The sequence below is a fragment of the Mus pahari genome, chromosome 7, assembly GCF_900095145.1.
Source record: "Mus pahari chromosome 7, PAHARI_EIJ_v1.1, whole genome shotgun sequence".
NCBI classification, from domain to species: Eukaryota; Metazoa; Chordata; class Mammalia; order Rodentia; family Muridae; genus Mus; species Mus pahari.
The window spans coordinates 70,336,223-70,342,222 of NC_034596.1; the positions used below are offsets into that span (position 1 = coordinate 70,336,223).

General features: G+C 40.8%; 1 protein-coding gene and 1 non-coding gene across 2 annotated transcripts in view; one reads left to right on the top strand and one right to left on the bottom strand.

The window, feature by feature from the left end:
* Positions 1 to 6,000, bottom strand: part of Kcnh5 (potassium voltage-gated channel subfamily H member 5) — a 273,990-nt gene that overhangs the window by 74,292 nt on the left and 193,698 nt on the right. The gene's annotated exons all lie outside the window — the stretch shown is intronic.
* Positions 4,816 to 4,943, top strand: LOC115064445. The gene has a single exon (XR_003844296.1). It is a non-coding gene; the product is annotated as a small nucleolar RNA SNORA20 (small nucleolar RNA).

Sequence of the window (6,000 nt, forward strand, 5' to 3'; positions counted from 1 at the left end):
AATCATAAACACATGTAACAGAAACTTTTAACAATGGGAAAACAAAAGAGGGTCAGAAATATATGCAAGATAAGCACAGTGACTTTGTGAGGGCAAGTGCTTACCTAAAAACATTTTCTGTCACTGTGGACTGTTCCCTCATAGTTACAGTGCACTTAAGCCTTATGTTGTAATTAGATGGCAGGATTTCCAGTTTTCTCTCTCATAAATCAGCAGTCACAAATACCCTGCCTATGTCAAATCATCAAAATACGAGCTTTAAAAACCACTATGTAAAATATAAAAACACCTTTAAGACCCTTTCCAAATTGCTTCTCAGCAAAAAGTGTAACGAGTTACTCAAGCCTGCTGTGCATGAGAGAATCATGTGTGCTCCTAACACTTTACCAAAAGCTTGAATCTCTCAGATGATTGTGAGAAAAAAAAAAAGGCAATTTCATGCAGAAGAAAAGACAGAATTGCACAGTGTAGGGAGCAGAAGCAGAGCAAGCTTTAGGCTTAGTGCAGTTCTCCCTGTATCCCTAGCCCACTGCTCACAGGCTGACCACCACCCAGCATCCCTAAAACAAGTCCTTAAGGTGCAGGTAGAAACAGGCGCCAGAAGGTAGTGAATAGGACAGGACCTCGTCCTGAGGACTCTGCTGTGAGATATAAAATCCTCTTGATTATAAAAGCCTGCATCAGGAGTACTATATATAATGTTAGAGTGTTTAATAATAGTGGACTGTACAAATGACCTTATTTCCCCACAGGATATGCAAACTATGCAAATACATTAATGGCATTCCAAAAGGCTTTCGCTATCACTACCACTCTTCAAAATCCTTCCTTGCTTTCATACAACTCAGTCATGCACTGCTAATTAATCTCTCCTCAGGAGTCCCAGAGAGTTGATATTAAGTTGGAGAAATCAGTGGAGGGAGTCAGACAAGTGACATTAACACATAACACGTTTTTATGCTCCTTCCTATAAGTAAGGAGCCTTAAGACTGGTGGAAAAAAAATAACTGGTGTGTTTCACAAATATGCAGCTCATTCACTGGAGGGAAAGTTCACTGGGTGGAGTGAGGGAGAAGGAGAGGAGAGGGAGAGAGACAGAGAGAAAGAGAGAGAGAGAGAGAGAGAGAGAGAGAGAGACAGAGACAGAGAGACAGAGAGACAGAGAGACAGAGAGACAGAGAGACAGAGAGACAGAGACAGAGAGACAGACAGAGAGACAGAGGAGACAGAGACAGAGAGAGACAGAGAGAGGGGGAGGGAGAGAGACAGAGACACAGAGAGAGAGGCTGAGTGAGTCAGTGAGAGGGAGGGAGGAAGAGAGGGACTGAGTGGGGCAGAGGAAAAAGAGAGAGGGAGGGAGGGAGAGAGAGAACAGCCATGCAGAACAGCAGAACAGCAGAAGCTGTATCTAATGTTCATCTGCCAGTCTCCAGGGTGTCAGACCTCCGAGGAATTAAGCTGGTAACAAAGTAATGAAATGACACTAAGGCAAATTAACTTCCCTTAATTTAAATGTAAAAGGTCATTTTTATCGACTTAAGTGTGTAATAACCAGTGAAGAATCATAAGTTAAAACCCATTGGTTTCACTTCAGAGATTAATTTCCGGAGAACAGGCTCTGATTCTGAAGCAAGGCACTTATTGTAAACATAGAGACCATCCTATGAAGTCTCTAGGACCTGGCTTTCAGATTGCCCTATGTAGCAGAGAAAAAAAGAGCAATTGCTGACCTCAGTGCTCAACTCGCCAAAGCTTCAAAGGCTGAGAAGTAGTAACTTTGTAAAAAACAGGACTCAAATGAAACCTGATCTGTGTTGGGACTGGGGGATGGAGGGATAGGTAAAGGCATTGATTGCCAAGCCTGAGGACATGCCTGCATGCCTACGTTGGATCCCCAGAACACACTGAACTATCCTATGACCTCGATATTCACGGACAAACCCAATTGCTATACATATAATTGTTCTGATCTCAGTCTCACCTGCCATTTTTATATGCTGAATTTTCACTAAGTAAAAAATACTTTTCTCCTCATGTGAAAAAAAAACTTACAAAATTAGGAAGAAAAATTTTAGTGTATTTGATTAATTTTCCAGAAGAATAAAAATAATAATCTTCCTACTGGCTATAACTTTTTGGAGTCACCTCTGCTTAAGGTACATGAAGCATGAAGTGGCTTTCAGAAAGACATACACAAGGATTCCATGCTGCCTTTGGTCACACAAAGTGCCGAACATCCCCAATTAAAAAATATATATGCTCCAAAATATTGCAAGATCTGAAATTATTTTAATCTGGACATAATGTTAAACATTTCATGGTCTGGAATTTCATTTTTCAAGTGGTGGAATCTCAAGTGGTAAAAATCTACGCAACATAGCAAAACTAAACAAGTTCTAAAATTCTGAAATACATTCATCCCCAACCATGTCAGATAAGAGATCGTCAGCAAGCAATAGTCTAAAATTAGAACCAGCTCCAATGTCAGCCAGCTACATAATCTGACAGCCTCTATCAAAGTCACATAATTCAATGCTAGAAAATGCTGTGTGGGTTCAATTATATGAAGTTCACTGTCACAATAGTGACTATAGGAAACAAACCAAATACATACCAACTGATTAAGTGATTTAAAAAGCGGTAAGTATGTACAATATATTATTCAGTTATAAGCAAATTGAATACTAAAACATACCACAATGCAAACAAACCATAAAAACCTGGTAAGTAAAAGAAGCAAGTCACAGAGGACCACAAATATAGTATTCTACTTAGATGGTAGGTCCAGGCTATATAAATTCATAGAGACAAGAACTTGTTGCTATCTGTCCCAAAAGAGTGATGGATAGATATTCCCAAAAAGGGATAAGATTTCTTTTGGAAATAATAAAAATGTTCTGAAATCAGATGCTGGTAACAGTTGTAGAATCCTGTGAATACACTTAAAAACCACTGAACTGTGAATTTCATAATAAGTGAACTATTTCTCAATTTTTAAGATAGTCATTTTTAAAGAAAAGAATAAGGCACTGAAGAAAAGTTAGATGTCAATACAAAAGAGTCAAAAGTGTGAAGCATTAAAAAAAAAAAACTTAACCCTAGTAATACTTATATGGTATTTAAATAAATAAATAGAATGTGACCTCCCAATTTCTGTCAGGCCCAGAGCTGATCCCCTGCCATAGGGCTCCATACTCAAATAGAGCCAGGAGAGAGCTAGTCACCCAGGAGTGCAGACAAGTCTATGAGCATCACCACTGCTGCTCAGAGGAGTAGCCTGGGACAGGAGCCTTCCGATTTCTGTCTGCACTGGAAGCTGATCCTGTGCCGCAGAGCTAGATACAAAAATACCGCCCAGAGAGAGCTGGTCTCCCAGGAGTGCAGACAAGCCTGTGGGCACAGGTAAGACCACCACTTCTCATCAAATTCCTGGCCCAAGAGGGACCTTCCCAAAGCCATCAGGACACAGAAATTAAGGAACAGCTGGGGACAGGATCCTTCTGGTTTCTGTATGCACCCCAGAGCTGACCCTGTACCACAGCTTTTCATACTCAAATTCCTCTTAGGGAGAACTGGTCTCCCAGGAGTGCTGGCACAGAGGCTTGCAGGAGGAACAAGCCACAGTCAGAGACAGCAAAACCAACTAACACCAGAGATAACCAGATGGCAAGAGGCAAGGGCAAGAACATAAGCAATGGAAACCAAGGCTACTTGGCATCATCAGAACCCAGTTCTCCCACCACAGCGAGCCCTGGATACCCCAACACATCAGGAAAGCAAGACTCTGACTTAAAGTCACATCTCATGATGATGGTAGAGGACTTTAAGAAGGACATAAATAACTCTCTTAAAGAAATACAAGAGAGTAGAATTCCTTAAAGAGGAAACGTAAAAATCCCTTAAAGAATTACAGGAAAACACAGCCAAACAGGTGAAGGAATTGAACAAAACCATCCAGGATCTAAAAATGGAAAGAGAAACAATAAAGAAATCACAAAGGCAGACAACCCTGAAGATAGAAAACCTAGGAAAGAGATCAGGAGTTATAGATGCAAGCATCACCAACAGAATGCAAGAGAGAGAAGGGAGACTCTCGGGTGCAGAAGATACCATAGAAAACATTGACACCACAGTCAAAGAAAATGTGAAATACAAAAAGCTCCAAACCCAAAACATCCAGGAAGTCCAGGGCACATGATCATTTCATTAGATGCTGGAAAAGCATTTGACAAAATTTAAAATCCCTTCATGTTAAAAGTCTTGGAAAGGCCTATACCTAAACATAGTAAAAGCAATATACAGCAAACCAGTAGCCAACATTAAATTAAATGGAGAGAAACTTGAAGCAACTTTCAAAGGCTCTGCCAGAGCCTGACAAAGAGAGAGGAGGAAGCTTGCAGCCAACCATTGGACTGAGCTCAGCAGTCCCCAATGGAGGAGTTGGAGAAGGGAATGAAGGAGCTGAGGGAGGTTGCAGCCACATGGAGGGAGCAACAGTGTCAACAGGCCAGACCCCTCAGAATTCCTGGGAACTGGACCACCAACCAAAGAATACACATGGAGTAACCCACGGTGCTGGTCACATATGTGGCAGAGAAAGGCCTTGTTGGACATCAGTGGCAGGAGAAGCCCTTGTGCCTGAGGGTGTATGATACCCCAGAGAAGGGAAATGCCAGGGCAGGAGGAGGGGAGTGGGGGAGTGGGTAGGGGAGCGCCCTCATAGAGGTAGGAGGAAAGGGGTTGGGCGAGGGGTTTTCTGAAGGGGAGACCTGGGAAGAGGAAAACATTTGAAATGTAAATAAAGAAAATATCCACTTTCTCATTAATTTGCTGCTCTAGTCTGTCAGTGATAGGAGTGGTTCTACGCATGGGATAAAACAATATTGGGCCATTGTACATGGAGATGAAATGTGGTTTTTCTCTTGTACATGGTCTAGACATTGTTAAAAAAAGAAAAAAGAAAATATCCACTAAAAAATAAATAAATAAATAAATAAAATGCATTTGTCTGCCTATGTGTGATTTAAATGTATGTATGTGCACCTGTGTATAGACGCTTCTATGGCAAAATACCATATGAAATATCACTACTCACATTCTGCAATGCAAAAAAATACAACCATTAACTCAATTTGTTCAAATGTAAGTCATGTCATTTGTAAACTTTGAGATGCTTGAGTATCTAATTTCACTCCATAGCTCTATGTGCTTATGCACAGATAGTGTCCTTTACTATATTGTGTACATCGCACATAGTAGAAAATATATGAGAGTTTGTATCAAAAATAGTTTCAGATACTTTCTGATTCGGATTGCCTATCTCCATTACCAGAAAACCAGTACAAATTTATTAAGCAGTCAAATTTACAAAGAAAGCCTTCCTTTTTGCAGCACAAATCTAGCTTTCAGGGAAATAATAGATATCACCTGAAGGTGTGTGGGCAGGAGGGTTATGTCAGAAATCTCTTAGGATTACCGAGATGGCCATACAGATCAAATTAAAGGGAAAATGGAACCATTTTATAGTTGTTCAAATAACTTTGCAGTCGTAAAGCCCTTCTTCACTGTGTGTAGTGGAAACCATTTTTCTTAAGTAATTTGTAAACGGCAATTTCTATTACCAATGTATTACTTGTTTTAATTAGAATGTTATCAATGTCATTGATAAGATGTGGGGTTGTAAACCCCTTCAGCTCCTTCAGTCCTTCCCCTAACTCCTCCATTGGGGTCACCATCGATTATCTAGCATCAATGGGAGGGGATGTCCTTGGTCCTGTGGAGGCTTGATGCCCCAGCATAGAGGAATGCTAGATCAGTGAGGCTAGAGTGGGTGGGTGGGTGGGGGAGCACCCTCACAGAAGCAGAGGGAGGGGGATGGGGTAGGGGAATTAAGGAGGGGAAACCAGGAAAGGGGATAATATTTGAATGTAAATAAACAAAATAACCAATAAAAAAATAAAAGGAGAGGTGTGCTTGCTGTCTCCTAAGAATTAAGAGGTA